This window comes from Muntiacus reevesi, chromosome 4 (assembly GCF_963930625.1).
Source record: "Muntiacus reevesi chromosome 4, mMunRee1.1, whole genome shotgun sequence".
In the NCBI taxonomy this organism is placed as follows: domain Eukaryota; kingdom Metazoa; phylum Chordata; class Mammalia; order Artiodactyla; family Cervidae; genus Muntiacus; species Muntiacus reevesi.
This window is the reverse complement of record NC_089252.1, coordinates 51322941-51346629: the sequence shown is the minus strand read 5'-3', so window position 1 is coordinate 51346629 and position 23689 is coordinate 51322941. Positions and strand designations below refer to the sequence as shown.

General features: G+C 40.6%; 1 protein-coding gene and 1 non-coding gene across 2 annotated transcripts in view; one reads left to right on the top strand and one right to left on the bottom strand.

Moving 5' to 3' along the window:
- C4H18orf54 (chromosome 4 C18orf54 homolog) overlaps positions 1-23689 on the bottom strand; it is a 308334-nt gene that overhangs the window by 169189 nt on the left and 115456 nt on the right. The window lies entirely within an intron of this gene.
- LOC136168122 (small nucleolar RNA SNORA40) lies at positions 4985-5111 on the top strand. The gene has a single exon (XR_010663271.1). It is a non-coding gene; the product is annotated as a small nucleolar RNA SNORA40 (small nucleolar RNA).

Here is a 23689-nt window from a genome sequence, read left to right as displayed (position 1 = left end):
TATTACCAGCTTTGCCATGACCTTTCAGGACTATGTACCAATGCATGCTAATCCATTCATTCATTCATGCATCCAGTAAGCATTGACTGAGCTTTATTCTCTGTCAGGGCTGTGTTAAGCACTTCATAAACATTCTACCATTTAATCCTCATGACTACATTTATTAGCAGGCAGTACTTAATGACCCGTTTTCAGTCACAAGAAAACAGCTTCTGAAGTGCAAGTAACTTGTCCAAAGTCACACAACCGGTGAGTAACTGAGATTTTGAAAACTATCCTTCTTTCAAAACCCAGGTAGACTGCCACCCCTGAGATGCAGCCTCTCCACATGACCTCTGCTTGCTCCGGCCCCTCAGTCTCACCTCTAAGTGACTCTTAAATAAGAGATTTATGACTGTCTTCCCATCTCTCTTTCTAACATTTGAGCTCCTCAAAGATTGATGCAGAAATGCTTTTTTCTCACCATTATCTCTTAGCTAAGAAACTAGGAAGTTAAACAAAGATGAATGTATAAACACTTGACCTCCACAAGGCCAGAGAGTATAATGGAGGATTTTTTCCTCTCTTTCCTTTTTGATAATAACAATTTAAGTGGCATGTGAAAATTAATACAGTTAAAATTAGAGAGAAAGTGTTCCCCACCAGTCTCAGTGCTGAATGACCCCAGGTCAGGCCTTCCCTTTGCTGGGTGTCAGCCCCTGTGCAGGTACTGCCTGACTCCAAGTCCACGCCACCCAAGGGCCAGGCCATCCAGCGCCTCCCAGTCCAGGCCCCACTGGTGAGAGATGCCTTCTGTCTCCACACTTTCTCCAGGTAAGTGCACTTGCCTTAAAATGCAGGTAAGCCCCACAAAAAAGGCTTGTTCCAGGGATTACGGAAGCAGCTGTGGAGAGATGAAAATCCAGGACAGAAGAATCCCCACAGGTTTGGATATTCTGGTTGTCAGTGCCTTCTGGGCCCTGGATCCAACATGCAAACCACAAAGCCATGCCTGTTGCATGATGATTACTGACTGACATCTTTCCATCAAGGAAGCCCTTCGGTACCATTCCTTAAGTAGGAAGAAAAGGCATCTGTCTCCCAAACCTAGGAAAAGGGAGTCATTTATTTGTATTTATTTAACAAACACCTAAATAATACTTAAGGAATCCTATGCAAATGTTCTATGCACTTGATGAACATTAGCTCATTTCATTCTTGGGATAATTCTAGCAGACATTTTCCTGATTTTACAAACAAGGCACCATTTTTGAGGCACACAGAGGTTACAACAGGTGGTCGAGGTCACACAACTAGGAATCAGTGAAGCCAAAATATATACCTAAGCAGTCTAGTTTTAGAGTCGATTCTTTTTGTCACCACAGTATGCTACCTCATATTTTAGAATAATATTTTTACGCTGTTTTTTGAAATTGTACTGGGATATAACTAATTTACAATGTTGTGTTAGATGCAGGTATACAGCCAAGTCACACATACATTGGATTGTCCAAAAAGTTTATTTGGGTTTTTCCGTAACATCTTACAAAAAACCTGAACAAACTTTTGGCTGACCCAATACATATACTCACTTTCTTTTTAGATTCTTCTCCGATTCAGAGTATTGAGTAGTTTCCTGTGCTATACAGCACATTATTTTCAGTTATCTATTTCACATAGATAACTGAGTTCTGACTCCCCCTGTCTGGCTTTCAAAGCCTGGTGGTCCCATCTCTCATCTGTTCCTCATGACCCCCCTCTCCTACACGCACCTTTTAGCCAAGTCAAGCCCATCTCTCAGTGCATAGAGACCACCCCCCCATGGGAACTTCCCCAGAAGCCACAGCTTCTCTGAGTTTCCTGGAAGCCAATTTACTCCTCCAAACTGGGTCAGAGTTTTCACCATGCACAAACGAGCTCTGACTTGGATGCTCACTGCCTTCTTGTCTCCATACACCTGCACCTCCCAAGACAGACTGCCCGAGGGTCTGTCTCCTTGTGAGCTCCCGTCTCAGTCCCTTTCTCTCCTTGCTCCTCCATGCGGTCCCCACGAGCTTCTTTCCTTCTTTCTCCTCCCGTAGCTGCAGAGGGTCAGGTCAGTCTTACTCATCAGTTCATATCACGTCGTCACTGGTCCTCTCCTGGCTCTCATTTTACTCACCTTCATCTCACTCTCCTCCATCTTATACAGCAAATGGTCTGGCAAAATGAGTATGGTTGTTTTAGATTCTCCCTACTTTCACTATGCTTTTAAGACCCAAGGATAGTGCACTCGGCACATCAACTTAACTGCTGTTTGTGCGACCACCCCACTGAAACATCCGCTCTCCCAGGTGGATACTCGGGTTTTCTCTGGCTTCATCATTACAAATAATGCTGCAATCAATACCTTGTACAAGTCCCTTGATGGAGCTGAGGAAAATTTTCTTTGGTGTACATACACTTAGGAGCAGAACTGCTGAGGCAGAGATGTCTCAGATGAGGCATGCCCTTAGTGCAAACAAACAGTGCCAGATTCTCTCGAGAATCTCTGCCACCCCTGCCAGCACTTCCCCAGCTTTGTACTTACTGCCAGTGCAATAGCCCTTTAATTCCAAAGAAACACCTCAGGAAACTTTGAAATAATACAAAAACAAAAAAAACAAAAATGTCCAAGCCCCACCCAGAGCATGTGGATCCAAATCTCTTAGGGGAGGACCTGGGTGATGTGTCTGTTTTTGTTTTAAATCTTTCCAAGTGATTCTAAAGTAGTCAGGATTGGGAATCTCTGGTACAAAGGGCTCTTGTATTATTTTAATTTACTTTTTTCTCTGCTTACTCATGATTTTGAGTATCTTTTCATATACTTGTTATTCTTTGCAGATTCTTCTTGAGGAAATTGCTCTCCAGCACATTTGCATGGTTCAAAGTAGATTTAACTGATGTTCGGGCACAGGCTTGTGCAGAAGGTACCCTCCAATGGGGCTTTCTTGACCAGCAGTCTGCCCTCGATGACCGACCAGGGCCAGCTGCTGGGAGATGCGCTTCACAGCGGTTATGGTGGAAGCTCTGACCGGAGTCATCACTGACTGGCAGTTGATGAAAAACAGTTACTGTCCCCGCCCAGACATGCTTTGTGAGTAGCTGCTGGGCCAGCTTTGCGGCAAGGAACTCAAGTGAGCTGGCAAAGTTATATTCATCCACACTGCCAGCAGCTAAGCCGGATAGCTTGGGGCTTTGAATGCACGCAACACCTGAAACTGGGCTGGGGACATGCGCAGAGACTCAGACTCAGGACGCAGAGTCACTGTGCCGCATGGAGGCCATGCAGGTAGGCAAGATTCACGCTGTTCTTCATCTGAACTCTTAGGGACGAAATACACCAAGGGCTCTGGGTCTGTCACCCCTCAAAGCCAAGAAACTGCAAGGGTCTAAGGTAATGTCTGAGACCTGGCCCCCAAATGACCCTAGTATCTTTTAAAGTAACAATTCAAACTACAGCAGGACTCACATAATTCTGTATCAATTACAGTGAATGTGGGGTGACTATATTTTAATGTAATATGAGGTCGGGTGGGAACATTAAGAGCATGAATGCCCCTGGGATAAAGGTCTGAAAATGGTCCTAGAAACCTAAGAAGGTATCAGAATGACACTTACTGCTGCTGCTAAGACGCCTCAGTCGCGTCCAACTCTGTGCAACCCCATAGATAGCAGCCCACCAAGTTCCCCCGTCCCTGGGATTTTCCAGGCAAGAACACTGGAGTGGGCTGCCATTGCCTTCTCCAATGCATAAAAGTGAAAAGTGAAAGTGAAGTCACTCAGTCGTATCTGACTCTTCTCGACCCCATGGACTGCAGCCTACCAGGCTCCTCCATCCGTGGGATTTTCCAGGCAAGAGTACTGGAGTGGGGTGCCATCGCCTTCTCCGAGAGTAACACTTACACACCAACTTTTCTATGTCTCTGGAACTCAATTTGTCAACTGAAGAGATAGTGTAAAATGTATTTTAATAGCACCCATCCTGTAAACCAGCATGGGTCTCAGCCAGGCTGCACATCAGAATCACCTGGAGAGCTTCTAAAACGCCCACTGCTGGTGCTCCCTGCCACCCCAGTTATGTAAGTATCTCTGGAGGTGGCTCAGAGAATCAATATATGACGAACAGTGAGAAGTGCCGATTTTGAGAACACCTTCCTTGTTCTCTCTTTGCGTGTTCTTAACTTCACCTTACCAGTCTCCTAAGAAGCCTGTATGCAGGACAAGAAGCACCAGTTAGAACTGGACATGGAACAACAGACTTGTTCAAAATTGGGAAAGGAGTCCATCAAGGCTGTATATTATCACTCTGCTTATTTAACTTATATGCAGAGTACATCACACAAAATGCCAGGTAGGATGAATCACAAGCTGGAATCAAAACTGCCAGGAGAAATATCAACAACCTCAAATATGCAAATGATACCACTTTAATGGCAGAAAGTGAAGAGGAACTGAAGAGTCTTGATGAGGGTGAAATAGGAGAGCGAAAAAGCTGGCTTAAAACTTGACATTCAAAAAACCAAGATCACGGCATCCAGTCCCATCACTTCATGGCAAACAGATGGAGAAAAAGTGGACACAGTGATAGATTCTATTTTCTTGGGCTCCAAAATTACTGGTGACGATGACTGCAGCCATGATATTAAAAGACGCTTGCTCCTTGGGAAAAAACGTTATGACAAACCTAGTTGTTCTTGCTGTTGTTGTTGTTGTTCAGTTGCCCAGTTGTGTCTGACTCTTTGCAACCCCAAGAACTGCTGCACACCAGCCTAGACAGTGCATTATAAAATAAAGACATCACTTAGCTGATAAAGGTTCATATAGTCAAAGCTATGGTTTTTCTGGTAGTCACGTACAGATGTGAGAGTTGGACCATAAAGAAGCCTGAGTGCCAAAAAATTGATGCTTTCAAACTGCGGGTCTGGAGAAGACTCTTGAGAGTCCCTTGGACTGCAAGGACATCAAACCAGTCAATCCTAAAGGAAGCACTTGTGTTTGTTTTTGTTTAATTTGTGGACAAAGACTTACAGACAAGTGCGAAAGTAAACCCTCTTTTGCAACCCAAAACTCATTGTTCAGTATGAGTTTTGATACAGAGAAGCAGGAACATGATCCATAAAATGGGTGTGTATTGATAAGCATAAAGATTGCTTCCAGGCTATAAAGTTAAAAATAAGCTTTCAAATTACCAGCTGTACTGATCCTAGTATTCAGTTTTAATGTTGACATAAAACAAACAAATGTGGGCCTCTTTTTTAGGCTTTTATCTTCGGAATACAGTGTCTGGATTTCCCAAAGGTATTGGCATATCCCAATGATCTCTCAAGTTTTAGGGTGTGATAACTTAGGAATTAATATGATTTGAACTTGATAAGTTTTTAGAGAACTAGACAGATCCCATCTCCTGACCCTAAATAGGATCCTATAGTAAACTGCTTGAGGAAATTGAATCTTAAAGATTACAGGTGGCAAACTTTGAAGTGCACTCCACTGAAGATCAAAGAGGCCCAACTAAAACAACTGTGGCAAATATCACAGCTGTAGATTGAACAGAACTTTTTGAAAGGGCTGCCTTGAAGATGACAACTTTGGAGGAACTACGGTGACTGGCAGTGGAAAGAATCAGGACGTGTGAAAATCTTTTAAAATGTATTGACTTAAATAACTTTGCCTATGTTATGAATAAAAAGAAACCTTTGTCCAGAAAAAAAAAATCCTAAAGGAAATCAACCCTGAATATTCACTGGAAGGACTGATCCTGAAGCTGAAGCTCCAAAGGGCCACCTGATGTGAAGAGCCAATTCACTGGAAAAGACCCTGATGCTGGGGAAAATTGAGAGCAGGAGAAGGAGACAGCAGAGGGTGAGACTGTTGGATGATATCACTGCCTCAATGGACATGAGTTGAGCAAACTCTGGGAGATAGTGAAGGACAGGAAAGTCAGGCACACTGCAGTCCATCAGGTGGCAGAGTCAGACACAACTCAGTGACTGAACAACAGCAACAAACCATAAGCTTATATTTTACATCTGTGACTCTATTTCTGCTTTTTAAATGAGTTCACTTATACCATTTTTTTAGATTTCACATGTAAGCAATATCATATGGTATCACTCTTTGACTTATTTTACTTACTATGGTAATCTCGAGTAGGTCTATCCATGTTGCTGCAAATAGCATTATTTCATTTCTATGGCTAAGTACATCCCACTGTATATCTCTGTACCACATCTTCTGTATCTGTTCCTCAGCTGATGGACATTTAGGCTGCTTCCCTGTCTCAGCCAAGGTAAACAGTGCTGAAACAGGGCTGCAACAAACACGAGGGTGCATGTATCCTTTCAGATGATGGTTTCTCCAGATATATGCCCATAAGTGGGATTGCTGGATCATATGGGAGTTTTATTTTTAATTTTTTAAGGAAGCTCCACACCGTTCTCCACAGTGATTACACCGATTTACCTTCTCACCAACAATGCAGCCTTTATTTATTGCTTGTAGACTGTGATAATGGCCATTCAGACTGGTACGAAGTGATACCTCATTGTAGTTCTGATTTGCATTTCTCCAACAATTAGTGAGGTTTGGCATCTTTTCGTGTGCTTTTTGGCCATCTGTATATCTTCTCTGGAGGGATATCTATTTATACCTTCTGCCCATTTTTCTTTTAACATAGAGCTGCATGACCTGTTTGTATATTTTGAAGATTAATCCCTTGTTGGTTGCTTTGTTTGCAAATAGTTTCTCCCGTTCTGTGGGTTGTCTTTTCATTTTGTTCATGACTTCCTTTTCTGTGCAGAAGTTTTTAAGTTTAATTAGGTCCCATTTGTTTATTTTTGTTTTCATTTTCATTACTCTGGGAGGTGGATCAAAAAGATACTGCTGTGATTAATGTCAAAGTGTGTTGTTTCTCTGTTTTTCTTTAAGAGTTTTGTATGTCCGATATTACACTTAAGTCTTTGATCTATTTTGACTTTATTTTTGTGTATGATGTTAGAGGGCTCTAGTTTCATTTTTTTACATGCAGATGTCCAGTTTTCCCAGAAACACATAGTAAAGAAACTGTCTTTTCTCTACTGTACATTCTTGCCTCCTTTGTCATAGTTTAGTTGTCCATAGGCACATGACTTTATTACTTTCTATCCTGTTCCATTGATCTATATTTCTGGATTTTTTGCCAGTGTAATGCCATTTTGATTACTGTACCCTTGTAGTATAGTTTGAAGCTGGGGACTCTGACTCCTCTGATCAAATCCGGGTGTCCTGCACTGCAGGCAGATTCTTTACCAACTGAGCTACTACGGAAGCCTGTGGGCTTGTTATATATGGCCTTTATTAAGTTGAAGAAACTTCCCTATTCCCAGCTTTTATCATAAATCATGTTGAATTTTGTCAAAAGCTTTTACTACGTCTATTGAGATGACCCTATGGTTTTTATTCTCCAGTTTGTTCAGTTCAGTCACTCAGTCGTGTCCAACTCTTCGCGACCCCATTGACCACAGCATGCCAGTCCTCCCTGTCCATCACCAACTCCAAGAGTTCACCCCAATTCATGTCCATCGAGTTGGTGATGCCATCCAACCATCTCATCCTCTGTCGTCCCCTTCTCCCACCTTCAATCTTTCCCAGCATCACGGTCTTTTCAAGAGTCAGCTCTTCACATCAGGTGGCCAAAGTATTGGAGTTTCAGCTTCAGCATCAGTCCTTCCAATGAACACTCAGGACTGATTTCCTTTAGGATGGACTGGTTGGATCTCCTTGCAGTCCAAGAGTCTCTCAAGAGTCTTCTCCAACACCACAGTTCAAAAGGATCATACTTCAGCACTCAGTTTTCTTTATAGTCCAACTCTCACATCCATACATGACATTGGAAACACCATAGCCTTGACTAGATCGACCTTTGTTGGCAAAGTAATGTCTCTGCTTTTTAACATGATGTCTAGGTTGGTCATAACTTTCCTTCCAAGGTGTAAGTGTCTTTTAAATGACTACAGTCACCATCTGCAGTGATTTTGGAGCCCCCAAAAATAAAGTCAGCCACTGTTTCCACTGTTTTCCCATCTATTTGTCATGAAGTGATGGGACCAGATGCCATGAGTTTAGTTTTCTGAATGTTGAGCTTTAAGCCAACTTTTCCACTCTCTTCTTTCACTTTCATCAAAAGGCTCTTTAGTTCTTCTTCACTTTCTGCCATAAAAGTGGTGTCATCTGCATATCTGAGGTTATTGATATTTCTCCCGGCAACCTTGATTCCAGCTTGTGATTCATCCAGCCCAGCATTTCATATGATGTACTCTGCATATAAGTTAAATAAGCAAGGTGACAATATACAGCCTTGATGTACTCCTTTTCCTATTTGGAACCAGTCTGTTGTTCCATGTCCAGTTCTAACTGTTGTTTCCTGACCTGCATACACATTTTTCAAGAGGCAGATCTGAAATTCTTTCAGAATTTTCCTCAGTTTGTTGTGATCCACACAGTCAAAGGCTTTGCACAGTCAATAAAGCAGAAATAGATGTTTTTCTGGAACTCTCTTGCTTCTCAATGATCCAGCGGATGTTGGCAGTTTGATCTCTGGTTCGTCTGCCTTTTCTAAAACCAGCTTGAACACCTGGAAGTTCACGGTTCATGTATTGTTGAAGCCTGGCTTGGAGAATTTTGAGCATTACTTTACTAGCATGTGAGATGAGTGCAATTGTGCAGTAGTTTAAGCATTCTTTGGTATTGCATTTCTTTGGGATTGGATTAAAAACGGACCTTTTCCAGTCCTGTGGCCACTGCTGAGTTTTCCAAATTTGCTGGCATATTGAGTGCAGCATTTTCACAGCATCATCTTTGAGGATTTGAAATAGCTCAACCGGCACTCTATCACCTCCACTAGCTTTGTTCATAGTGATACTTCCTAAGGCCCACTTGACTTCACATTCCAGGATGTCAGGCTCTAGGTGAGTGATCACAGCATTGTGATTATCTGGGTTATGAAGATCTTTGTTGTATAGTTCTTTTGTGTATTCTTGCCACCTCTTCTTAATATCTTCTGCTTCTGTTAGGTCCATACCATTTCTGTCCTTTATGGAGCCCATCGTTGCATGAAGTGTACCGTTGGTATCTCTAATTTTCTTGAAGAGATCTCTAGTCTTTCCCATTCTGTTGTTTTCCTCTATTTCTTTGCATTGATCACTGAGGAAGGCTTTCTTATCTCTCCTTGCTATTCTTTGGAACTTTGCATTCAAATGGGTATATCTTTCCTTTCCTCCTTTGTTTTTCACTTCTCTTATTTTCACAGCTATTTGTAAGGCCTCCTCAGACAGCCATTTTGCTTTTTTGCATTTCTTTTTCTTGGGGATGGTCTTGATCCCTGTCTCCTATACAATGTCATGAACCTCTTTCCATAGTTCTTCAGGCACTCTGTCCATCAGATCTAGTACCTTAAATCTCTCTAACTTCCACTGTATAAAGGAAATGATTTAGGTCATACCTGAATAGTCTAGTGATTTTCCCTACTTTCTTCAATTTAAGTCTGAATTTGGCAATAAGGATTTCATGATCTGAGCCACAGTCAGCTCCCAGTCTTATTTTTGCTACCTGTATAGAGCTTCTCCATCTTTGGCTGCAAAGAATATAATCAATCTGATTTTGTTGTTGACCATCTGGTGATGTCCATGTGTAGAGTCTTCTGTTGAGTTGTTGGAAGATGGTGTTTGCTATGACCAGTGCATTCTCTTGGCAAAACTCTATTAGCATTTGCCCTGCTTCATTCTGTACTCCAAGGCCAAATATGCCTGTTACTCCAGGTGTTTCTTGACTTCCTACTTTTGCATTCCAGTCCCCCATAATGAAAAGGACATCTTTTTTTGGTGTTAGTTCTAGAAGGTCTTGTAGGTCTTCATAGAACCGTTCAACTTCAGCTTCTTCAGCATTACTGGTTGGAGCATAGATTTGGATTACTCTGATACTGAATGGTTTGCCTTGGAAACGAACAAAGATCATTCTGTCGTTTTCGAGATTGCATCCAAGTACTCCATTTCGGATTCTTTTGTTGACTATGGTGGCTACTCCATTTCTTCTAAGGAATTCTTGCCCACAGTAGTAGATATAATGGTCATATTAGTTAAATTCACCCATGCCAATCCATCTTAGTTCTCTGATTCCTAAAATGTCAAAGTTCATTCTTGCCACCTCCTATTTGACCACTTCCAATTTGCCTTGATTCATGAACCTAACTTTCCAGGTTCCTATGCAATATTGCTCTTTACAGCATCAGACCTTGCTTCTATTACCAGTCATATCCATAACTGGGTGTTCTTTTTGCTTTGGCGCCATCCCTTCATTCTTTCTGGAGTTATTTCTCCACTGACCTCCAGTAGCATACTGGGCACCTACTGACCTGGGGAGTTCATCTTTCAGTGTCCTATCTTTTTGCCTTTTCATACTGTTCATGGGGTTCTCAAGGCAAGAATACTAGAGTGGTTTGCCATTCCCTTCTCCCATGGATCACATTTTGTCAGACCTCTCCACCATGACCCATCTGTCTTAGGTGGCCCCACACGGCATGGCTTAGTTTCATTGAGTTAGATGAGGCTGTGGTCCTGTGATCAGATTGGTTAGCCTTCTGTGACTGTGCTTTCAGTCTGTCTGCCCTCTGATGCCCTCTCTCTGCACCTACCGTCTTACTGGGATTTCTCTTTCCTTGGACGTAGGGTATCTCCTCTCGGCCGCTCTCCGCTCCAGTGGTGAGGTGTATACACTGTTGGGACTTCCCAGGTGGCTCAGTGATAAAGAACCTGCCTGTCAATGCAGGAGATGCAGGAGACGCAGGTTCGAGCCCTGGGCTGGGAAGGTTCCCTGAAGAAGGAAATGGCAACCCATTCCAGTATTCTGGCCTGTAAAATCCCATGAACAGGGGAACCTGGCAGGCTATATAGTTCATGGGGTCACAAAGAGTCAGATGCAACTGAGTACACACTATACACTAAACAATTTGTGAATATACTGAATAATTTTTGCATCCCTGGGAATAATCACACTTGATCCTAGTGTATGATCCTTTTAATGTATTGTTGGTTTTGTTTGTTAGTGTTTTGCTGAATATTCTTGCATCTATGTTCTCAGTTATCAGTTCAGTTCAGTTCAGAGGCTCAGTCACATCTGACTCTTTCAACCCCCATGGACTGCAGCACGCTAGGCTTCCCTGTCCACCACCAGCTCCTGGAGGTTACTCAAACTCATGTCAGCAAGTTGGTGCTGCCATCCAACCACCTCATCCTCTGTTATCCCCTTCTCCTCCTCCCTTCAAACTTCCCCAGCATCAGGGTCTTTTTCAATGAGTCAGTTCTTCACATCAGGTGGCCAAATGATTGGAGTTTCAGCTTCGGCATCAGTCCTTCCAATGAATATTCAGGACTGATTTCCTTTAGGATTGACTGATGATTGACAGTATCATCAGTGATATTGGCCTGTAATTCCCTTTTCGTGATATCTTTGTCTAGTTTTAGTATCAGGGTGATGGTCCAGTATTCTTGTTTTTATAGTAATCATTTCCCTGCTTTTTCTTTGTAGCTTTATACATGCATGCTGCTGCTGCTAAGTCACTTCAGCCATGTCTGACTTTGTACAACCCCATAGACGGCAGTCCACCAGGTCCTTCCATCCATGGGATTTTCCAGGTAAGAGTACTGGAGTGGGTTGCCATGTCCTTCTCTGTATACATGCATATGCAAGTCTAAACAACTTTATCCCTCCAATTTTTCTTTCCACAAGTTTGAAATTTTAATATTTACCCTGGAATTTACAACTTTTCAAAATCTAAGCTTATTCAAACCCTTACCATTCTTTAAGAAAGGGCAAGAATGTTGAACCCATTAATTCCATTTCACCTCCTCTTGGCATATGTTCTATTGTTTCCCAGTATGTTAATTCTTTTCTGTTGAGGTGTTTCTTAATCTCACTGTATATTACTGTCACTGGTTTTACACAATTAATATTTATTTACATTTGCTTCTCTGTTTACCACTTTCTTTGTTTCATATTCATTCTTGTACCTCAAACTTTGCTTGTAGAATCACTTTCCTTCTGCCTGAAGTATATCCTTCAGAGTTTGCTCTTATAAGAAAGTAGTAGTATAATGAAAATTAGTTAAGCATGTATCTTTGGAAGCATGCATGAGATGTTAGGTTAACTGTCTATAAAATGGATTTTCTGGGTTCAAAGGTGACATACGATTTTTATTTCAAAAGCAATGCCAAACTGCCCTCAAGAAGGTATCACATATTAGAGGTATCCTAAGTGCACTTAAAATACAATATCACAATAGTGATATTAGCTCTGTTTCTTTTTATCTTTTATTATGAAAAGAATATATGTTTGTATGAAATTTGGAAATGAGAAAAAAGACAACAACCAAAATGATTCTTCTAAATCTGCTTCATTTTCCTTTCATTTATTTCCTGAAGAATATAGAAATTGAAAGTCATTCTTTTTTACTTATTTATTTTCTCCTTTTAATAACCACTGGCAATAGTTTCATAGATATCTTTCCAAACATCTCTGTATGCTCATGAGGTCACAGAGAGAAAGGTAAGGAGACCTAGCAAATAGCTTGTTTATTTCACCTTAAATAATATAACAGACAACTTTCTAATACTGTCCATAAAAATATTTACTAAACTATTTCTATCCTGATAAACATTTAGATTGACCTGCATTATTATCCCCTTTTTCTTACTATTATTAAAAACTAGAGTAAAATTTTATAAGGAAAAATATATTTATGGTACACTACTGAGCTTAGCATACAAATTTACAAAACATTGATAATGCTTCAATTTTCTCAAGGAGATATTTCAGAAGGGTATTAGGACTGGCTCTAGGCATTGTTGACAAGATGTTAAATCCTGAGTCATTCGATAATATCCTCACATCCATCATCTTGTCTCATAGCCTGCCCTCTCTGGTCCAGCCCCCTCAGGTTCCATTCCCAGACATGTTCTCCCAGTTCTGCTGCCACCTACTAGCCAGGCCCTGCAGCTCATTGAGTGAATAATCCCTTCTATCCAATACAGGGACACGAGTTACTCAGCTGGGCCATGCTGAGACTTGACCTTGGTTACTGACCCATAAGCAGTGACAGAAGGTTGGAATTGACCTTGTGAAGGAAAAGTATCACTTTATGAGGCCATCACCTCAACAAGACCTTTGCACAGTCTTTGGGAAATGGAAGGCTGGTTCCTCTAGCAAGCCAGCCCTTGAAATTCAGTGAAATCTGGGGTTTGATGTTTCTAAGTACATCCTCAGATTAATCCCTTCCAAATCTAAGAGTCCTATTCCTTGTGTCTCAGTCCCTGACTTTCAACAGGAGATTGTTTCAGCCTCCTTTATAACTCTGCCCCTCTCATATTCAAATCTGACTGACATCAGATCACTAACTGAAGGCTACTTTTGGAACCAAATATTCAGCAAAATCTATTGTGTTCAGGAGATGAATGTCTGTTAAAACAGAGCCATGGAGGCCTTCTGGTTTTCACAGAGTATCCCAAATTGATATGTGGCTTTCCCAACTCCATCATTTTCTTTCTTTAAGGCTACTATGGCTTTTCATAACAACTAACCATCTTCATATGCTTTAGAGTTATCATTGTCTTAATATATTTCAAGCACAAGAGTTTATATAAGTCAGTGCATCCCATTCCACCTACATCACATTACAATCCACTAGAGGTGAGAATCCTAGTACTTATGATGCTACAGAATCCTGGGGGATGTCAATGCCACACTTAGGACAGCCATGAGGTCCTCATGGCCTTCTAGGTCCTTGCTGTTGTCCTTGTTTTCAGAATCCCATCCTGAGGTTCTGTTTCACAGAATCGCCTCTGATATCAACTGTCCTAGCTTGGATTTTTGCATAAGTAGACACTGAGATAAGAATTTGACAAGCAGTCTATGTAGGAAGCTATCGCAAGTAGCACCAATAGAGTGTGAGAGGGTGAAGTTAGAAAGGGAAAAAAAATAAATACGATGCATAAATGAGCAAGTTACCATACAATGTGGGCTTGTTGTTGCTGTTGTTCAGGTGCTAAGTCATGTCCAACACTTTTGCGATTCCATGGGCTGGAGCCAAGCTCCGCTGTTCATGGGATTTCCCAGGCAAGAATACTGGAGTGGGCTGCCATTTTCTTCTCCAGAGGATCTTCATGACCCAGGGATTAAACCCATGCATCTTGCATTGTAGGCAGATTCTGTACCACTGAGTCACCAGGGCAGCCTATATTGTGGGCACCTGGGTCCTAATACTGCCAAAAATTTCTGGAGAACTATGTAGAAAGGGCTCTACAAACTACAGCTAAGGGCCAAATTCAACCACAGTTATTTGTTTTTTTTTTTTTCAACCACAGTTTATTTTTATAAATAAGTTTTATTGGAACACAGGTGCACTCATCTTTTAGGTGCCATCTATGACTATGTTTGCACTGCAACAGCAGAGTTCAATAGTTGCAACAGAGACCACATTGCCCACAAAACCTAAACTATTTACTATCTTCCCTTTTACCAAAAAAGCTTACCTACCTGTCGTATAAGACCGCCCGCTGCCAAAACAAGGACTGAGGAAGCTGAGGTATTTATTCATCAAAGCTTGTCCATCCTTTTACTGGGAGCTATTATTGAAACCACACTCTTCATAACACTTCCAGTCTGCCCCACATATATTCCAGGAACCAGAGGTAGCCCTCGGGTAGAGCCTCAGTTGCATATACTAAGAAACTATTGAAATGTAGGGGAACAGTTAACACTGTGGAGGTTTACATAGGACACGAAAGTGCCTCCCTACACCGTATATTTCTAATTTTATGAAAGCTACTTTTTAATCAAAATAGAAGGTGAATTCCATCCAGTGCTTTGTCTACATCTATTGTTACAACTATAGGTTATTTTTTCCTTTAGCCCAGTAATGTAAATTAATATAATATTGGATGCTGAAGCATCCTTACATTCCTAGAATAAACTTGACCTTACCATGATAAACTATTTTTTTAATATACTATTGGGTTCATTTAGCTAATTTTTTTTAATTCATATTTATTTTTAATTGAAGGATAATTGCTTTGTAGTATTGTGTTGATTTCTAACAAACATCAAGGTTTTAGCACTATTTTTGTAAGTGAGATTGTCAAATAATGTCTTGCAGATATCGTCTTTACTTGGTTTGAAATTCAAGGTTCCAATAAAATTAGCTGGGCAGGTTTATTCTTTTACCATTTATTGGAATAAACTTACAATAAAGTTTATTTTAAAGTCTCCTCTCCTTCCTGACAAGTTGTAACATATAACTCTCTAGGAAACCTAATTATATATAATTACATGTAGTATATGGGAAAACAGGACCAATGTTCAATAATGCTGTTATCCTAGAGGGTGGAATAGTGGAGAAGATAACTTTGGAGTCACACAGAGCTTGAACTAAATTATATTTCTGCCATTTATGAGCTCTGTAATTTTGGCATAGTTCTTACTTTCCATTTTATTTTTACATTATACTTTTATTTTATTATGTACATTATTATGGGATATGATCATTATATTATATATATACAAACAATGTGAGAGTTGGACCGTAAAGAAGGCTGAGTGCCAAAGAACTGAGGCTTTCAAATTGTGGCACTGGAAAAAACTCTTGAGAGTCCCTTGGGCAGCAAGGAGATCAAACCAGTCACTCCTAAGAGAAGTCAACCCTGAATATGCATTGGAAGGATTGCTGCTGAAGCTGACGCTCCAATACTTTGGCCACCTGATGTGAAGAACTGACTCACTGGAAAAGACCCTGATGCTGGGAAAAACTAAAGGCAAAAGGAGAAGGGGGCGGCAGAGAATAAGATGGTTGGATAGCATCACTGACTCAATGGACATGAATTTGAGCAAACTCCAGGAGACAAATGAGGACAGAGGAGCCTGGCGTGCTGCAGTCTGTGAGGTCACAGAGACGGACACGACTTAGCAACGGAACAACCACAAAAATATTATATCATTATGTATATTAAATAATATCAAGGTGTTATTAAGTAAAATCAAAATTTTTCTTGTTATAAATTTCCATCCATGAATACTACTAAAAATAACTGTTAATAATTTATTAATTTCTTTCCTGTCTTTTTTCTATAAATATACAAATACAAAAGGTAAATAAATGTATTTTTACCAAAAAAATTCTACCAGATACATAACATTATGCAACTTGATTTTCACCATAACATGTCATATGTTTATATTATATGTAACATGTCATAAAGATCTACTTCATTCCTGTATTTCGAGTGTTACATAATATTCAACAGCATTAAAAGTCTATAATTTATCAAAAACATTCCTCTTTTTTGGTTGTTTTCAACTTTTCACTGTTGTACAAATAATGATACAATGAATATCTCTGCACAAATATATACATGTACATATATATTTGTGTGAATATTTTTTAAAAATATGTTTCTATAAGCTAAATTGCTAGACCAAAGAGTATGTGTATTTCTCATCTTTAATAGGTACCACTGAATTGACTTCTATAGAGGTTATATCAACAGCAGTATCAATCTTTTCATATTTTTCAAATCTGATAGGTGAAAAATTATACACCATTGTAATGTTAATTTGTGTATCTTTTTTAGGAAACTGGCAAGAGGAATATCATATGGATATATTGGCCATTTGTTACTTCTTCCACTGTAAATAGTCTGTTCATATACTTTGCCTACATGCTGTCATTTGTTTCTTTCATTACGTATTATAAGTAACCTTTTAACACGGCTGTGAATCCCTTGTTTTCTTTCAGCATAGTACTTGAGAACAAGGATTCTGGAATTAAACTGATGGAATAAAACCTGACTTCTGACACTTTTTAATTATGCACTCTTATACAAGTTACTTAATCTCCCTGTACGTATGCTCCTTCCTATGCAAACACTGATACGAAGACTACCTACCTCCTAGAAAGTTGTGAGAACTGAGAGACTACAGCTTACAGTGACGGAACAGTGGGCACACAGCCATCAGCAGCACTAGTTATCACTTTGTTTCAAAGGGCGTGACTGTGAGTCTCAGTGAAATCTCAGTTTCCTCATCTATAAAGGGAGATGATGAAATCCACATTCCTGGTTTACTGTAGTAATTACATAAAATAATGGCTTTAGGACAGTAATAGACTCTCATAACATAAAACAGTTCTTTTAATCATCTTGCCTAAAAATTGTTAAATAACAAGAGAATGTCACAACATAGTGTCTGGCTGGATGTACTTGCAGCTGCTACTTAAATAATGGTGGCAGAAAGCGAAGAGGAACTAAGGAGAATCTTCATGAAAGTGAAAGAGGAGAGTGAAAAAGCTGACTTAAACTCAACATTCAAAAAACTAAGATCATGCCATCCAGTCCCATCATTTCATGGTAAATAGATGGGGAAAATGTGGAAATAGTGACATTTTATTTTGGGAGGCTCCAAAGTCACTGTATCAGTGACTGCAGCCACAAAATTAAAATATGCATGCTCTTTGGAAGAAAAGCTATGATGAACCCAGAGAGAGTATTAAAAAGAAGAGACATCACTTTGCCAACAAAGGTCCATCTAGTCAAAGTTTTTCCACCAATCAAGTATGGATGTGAGAGTTGGACTATAAAGAAAGCTGAGAGCTGAAGAATTGATGCTCTTCAACTGTGATGTTGGAGAAGACTCCTGAGAGTCCCTTGAACAGCAAGGAGATCAAACCAGTCAATCCTAAAGGAAATCAACCTTGAATATTCATTGGAGGGACTGATGTTGAAGTTGAAACTCCAATACTTTGGTCACCTGATGCAAAGAGCTGACTCATCGGAAAAGACCCTGATTCTGGGAAAAAGTGAGGGCAGGAGGAGAAGGGGATGACAGAGGATGAGGCAGTTGGATGGCATCACTGATTCAATAAACTTGAGTTTGAGCAAAGTCTGGGAGATGATGAAGGACAGGGAAGCCTGGCATACTACAGTTCATCAAGTCGAAAGAGTCAGACATGACTTAGAGACTGAACAACAACTTAAATAATGGTGTGGACTTATACTTCTTGAACATTTCATGTGTCCCAGAGATCAAATTAACTGCTTCAGGCATATGGTCTCACGTAATTCTCAACACATATTAGGCAAGTACCGATATTATGTCTATTTTATAGATGAAGATACTGAGTTATGTATAAATGTAAAGCTTGCCTAAGGTCACATGTTGGTAAGTGGCAGGAAAGAAATATCGGATAATCTGATTCCAGAGTTCATGACCTTTACCACTATACTATGTTGACTACTTGGCAGTGATAGAGCCCATGATAGGTTTTTACCTTTGCTTTTAGAATAATTGGGAAATAATTGTGTAGGGAAGATCCCCTGGAGAAGGGAAAGGTTATCAACTCTAGTATTCTGGCCTGGAGAATTCCAAGGACTGTATAGTCCAAGGGGTTGCAAAGAGTCGGATACAACTGAGCAACTTTCACTTAGAATAATAGATGAAGTCTCCAATTTGATATGTAATTTAAAAAGAGTAATAAAACGTGACATATTACTATGTTTAAGTTTTCTGCAGTGATTGGTTTCCAATACAGAAATATAACAACAGTATTTTCAATTTCTATTTCCATTAGATTAATTTGGGGCCCGTTATAAAATCTCATATAGTTATCAATTGTCTTTCCCATGATGACAAGTCTACCAAAAAACAAAAAGGGGAAATAGGAAATCAAAAAATTTTCATATAATTAATATTTATTTATAAATAAATTTTAACAAGTAAATTCTGCATTTGAAATGAACTATCAAAATAATCCGCCTGTGTGTAGGATCTGAGGAGTCTTATGTTGTGTTAAAGTGCCATCTGCAGCAAACATTGAAATATCTGCACAAAATGTGTCTGCCGAACATTCCTCTCCATGTTGATTTCCATGTTGATTTCAAAGCAGCTAAGTCCTTAACATTAAGTCTCCCTCCATCAGTCATAGTCCATTTGTACCGTGCGGTTATTTCCATTCATTATTAACAGCTTTTGGAATGCAGGGACTATTTTTGAAAGGAAATGAGCCAGTCAGACATATCTGGAGGCTTCACAGATGGCATTTTTTAGAGTAGTTTTGTTTTCATTTTGCTATTGAAAAGTCCTTTACCCTTTGCAACATGCAATAATGCACTCACATTAACTGATACATGATGTGTGCTTCTGCTATTTTTCCTCTGCTTCACTTGGCAATTAAACACATGATTTCCCTGCAAATGACTATAATTTTTTGCTTCCATAATATTTATGTCAACTCCAGAGGAGCTGGGAGTTGGCATCCTGAAAACCTGACCATCTGAGGCAATGGCAGCAGCTTGTAATTTCATCTGTATCCACTAATTACTGGATGATCAGAACACCAGAAATAAAAAAATCATATGCTGAAAAACCGTAATACATGCCCTCAGCTGGCTAACTCAGTAATTTGAAACCATGTGCAAATGAGCACATAACTTTCTGAGTGATTTATTGCTGTTTGGGGAATACACATTGAGTCTTGAAAATACTTCATTTGACCTGAACTCCAAGCTTCAAGCTGAATATGACTGAAAGCACCACGCAGATCTTGTCAAGAGGTCTGAAGAAGCTATTCTTCCTGGTGTCAGAAGGTGTGATCGGAACGCATGTTCTACAGAACTTGTCAACAGGATTGTCAGAACAAGAGGCATTTGGTTGAAGGCAGAATTAGACACTGAAACATCTGTGATTATCTGTATTTCTGCATTTGGGTTTTACGGAAAGACTATGAGGTGGGGTTTAAGCTTTCACTGCATTCCAGGAAGTGCCATCTCCCTCTCTTCATATCCCAAATCCACTGGACATGAACAGTAACCTAGCCCAACGACCTCAGTTTACTTTTAAGAAAACTGAGGTAGAATGATAACTTATTCTCCCTAAGTTACACACTTCAATAGCAGTACAACCCAGCCAAGAGCCCCACCTCTTCTTTCCTGACTGATTTCCACCTGAGGACCCAGGCCAGGCTTGGCTCCTTGTCTCACTGGGGAGGAGTCACCCGGCTAGTGGCACAGGGCCTCCTTGAGGTGCAGTGACTGCTCCAACTAACAAGCGGATGTCCGGGCTGTGGCCTAACAGGGCTCTTCCCTGTTCTGCGCCTTGTCCCACATCCCTAGGTTTCATTGACTTGGCAAATATTTGGAAACTGCTGACTATTCCAATAACCTCAGATATGTAGATGACACCACCCTTATGGCAGAAAGCAAAGAGGAACTAAAGAGCCTCTTGATGAAAGTGAAAGAGGAGAGTGGAAAAGCTGGCTTAAAACTGAACATTCAAAAAACAAAAATCATGGTATCTGGTCCCATTACCTCGTGGTAAATAGATGGTGAAACAATGGAAACAGTGACAGACATTATTTTCTTGGGTTCCAAAATCACTGTGGACAGTGACTACAGCCATAAAATTAAAATGCATTTGCTCCTTGGGAGAAAAGCTATGAGCAACCTAGACAGCTTATTAAAAAGCAGAGACACCACTTTGCCAACAAAGGTCCATCTCGTCAAAGCTATGGTTTTTCCAGTAGTCATGTACAGATGTGAGAGTTGGACCATATAGAAAGCTGAGCACTAAAGAATTGATGCTTTAAACTGTGGTGTTGGAGAAGACTCTTGAGAGTCCCTTGGACAGCAAGGAGATCAAGGACTCCTTTAGGAATCCATCCTAAAGGAAATCAGTCCTGAATATTCACTGGAAGGACTGATGCTGAAGCTGAAGCTCCAATACTTTTGGCCACCTGATGCAAAGAGCTGAAACTCATTGGAACTCATTGGAAAAGACCCTGACACTGGGAAAGATTGAAGGCAGGAGGAGAGGGGGACGACAGAGGATAAGATGGCTGGATGGCATCACCCACTCGATGGATGTGAGTCTGAGCAAGCTCCAAGAGTTGGAGATGAACAGGGAAGCCTGGCGTGCTGTAGCCCATGGAGTCACAAAGAGTCAGACACAACTGAACGACTGAACTGACCAACTGACTATTCCACTAAATAAGCAAACATTGAGATTTACATTCTTCAGGCCACGTAAAAACAATAATATACAGTTAACTATTGTTATTCACAGTAATCAGTTCAGTTCAGTTCAGTCACTCAGTCGTGTCCGACTCTTTGCAACCCCATAAATCGCAGCACGCCAGGCCTCCCTGTCCATTACCAACTCCCAGAGTTTACTCAAACTCATGTCCATCAAGTTGGTGATGCCATCCAGCCATCTCAATCCTCTGTCATCCCCTTCTCCTTCTGCCTCCAATCCCTCCCAGCATCCGGGTCTTTTCCAGTGAGTCAACTCTTCACATGAGGTGGCCAAAGTATTGGAGTTTCAGCTTCAGCATCAGTCCTTCCAATGAACACCCAGGACTGATCTCCTTTAGGATGGACTGGCTGGATCTCCTTGCAGTCCAAGGGACTCTCAAGAGTCTTCTCCAACACCACAGTAATGGCCTATAAAGTTACTGCAATCACTGAATTAGAAAATACTGAACCACTGCTCCTAGAAGAGCTAAAGGGTTAGGTTTCTACAAGTCTCCGATCACAACATTTTCATCAACCTATCAACATGTAACTTTGTTATATGTGTGTTTCTGTTTAAAGATATCTTACATAATATATATCATAGGTTTATTAACATTGAACTTGCAGCCAATGGCACCCATGCCTAAACAAAGCATATCTAACACATGTATTTTCTCCATAAAGCACATCACAGCCTCCTTGAGCTTCAGAACACTAGATAGCACTTCAGCACTGCACTGGGGGTTATTTTAAATGATGTAACTACCAAAAAAAGCACAAAAGTGCAAAAAAAAGAGCATGGTACTAAATAGACTATGAAAAGCACAGAAAGCATGAGAGATGAAACAGGAAGGAGAGGTGTCTCTTTGTTCAACCTCAGTTACAAACATGCACGATGACAGACTCAACTTTTCCAAATTTTTACCATTCTGCTCATGTTCACAGATGACTGCCAAAAATGCTGCAAGTCCTGATACTGCTGAGTAGGTAAGTTTGAAAATACAGAGCCCAGGAATAATGAGGATCTACTGTGGCCCCTACGCCCGATGAATCCTAGAACTGAGCGCTGTGCGCGTCGGAGGAGAGGAGGCACACCTGAGTGGGGAAGCCAAGGAAAACGCCAGTGGGGCGGGGAGACGACTGCAGACGGGTTCTGAAGAACTGACAAGACCTAAAAGAGCAAGAAAAGGATATTCAAGTTGATCCTTCCATTTTCCTTCATTCTGTAGTACAGTAAGAGGATAATGTTTTCTTTCTCCTGAAAATATTTCTGTTTTAAGGGTCATGCCACCTTCTTATGAATAAGTAACTAAGGTGGGGTCAGTGGGGGATGAAGTTTAAACACCTTGCATTTCTCCTATACAATGGACAGAACAATAATAGTCCCCTTAATGTCAAACACAACGTAAGATCATAGAATAACCTTCAACGAAACAACAGACACGTTTCCCAATCAGCAGCTGCACTTCTGGGATGCAGTGAAGGAGTATAGCCTCATGGTTATTGTCTGAGAGTAAAACAACAAAAGGGTGAGTATTTGGTATTTCAGAACGCTCCTGGACAGCCTGGGATGGATCATAAGCTGCCGCAGAGGGGCCCTACAAGCCTCATTCATGAGTTAAAAATCAGAGTCACACACACAATCATTTCCCAAAAAACAACTTCGATCATATTAACTACCAGAAGGCCTCCATTGGTTATCAACAGCAAATCTATAATTGAATCATTTGACCAAAAGCCTGTTCTCTTATGAAGATCGCTGTCACTGGTGCACTACTAAAGAAGAGTCACAAGCTCATCCCCCTAGATACTAAAACCCTAAAATACTCAGTGAATTCTTTATAATTCCAGGGTCAGCTGCCCCGATTGATGACTGCTCAGACACTTCCACAGGCCCCCTCATCCCCCAAGAAAAAGAGAGGGAAAAGAAGAGACTGCAATATTAGTATCAGTCACATGTATTATTTAAAAGCTGCTTTTATAGGAATTTAATAGGACTAAAATTAGATAGTGAAAGTAGGATTTAGAAGCCATCAAGCAAAGGTGATATTTCCTTCCCTGCCATCCCCGTCCCTCCACCTCTATTCCTCTCTAATCTTTACACTAAACAAATTAAATGCAACACTTCACTATTAAATAGAAGGTGTAGAAAACCCATTTTACATCCTTGCAAAATTTCTCTACTACCTGGTGACTCTGGGTTAAGCTATCTAAAAAGTATTATCTGTAAAAGAGTCACTTAGCTTAAATGTTCCAGTGGGTGTGGGTGTGCTCAGTCACCCGGTTGGGTCCGACTTTTTGCAGCCCCATGGATTATATAGCCAGCCAGGCTCCTCTGACCAGGGAATTTTTCCAGGCGAGAGTACTGGAGTGGGTTGCCATTTCCTCCTGCCAGGGATCTTCCCTTCATCTCTTGACTCTCCTGTTTTGGCAGGAGGATTCTTTCCTACTGAGCCACCTGGGAATCCTGGCTTAAATAGTAAAGAATCTGCCTGCAATGCAGGAGACATGGTTCGATCCCTGGGTTAGGAAGATCCCCTAGGGCAAGAAATGGCAACCCACTCCAGTATTCTGGCCTGGAAAAATCCCACGGACAGAGGAACATG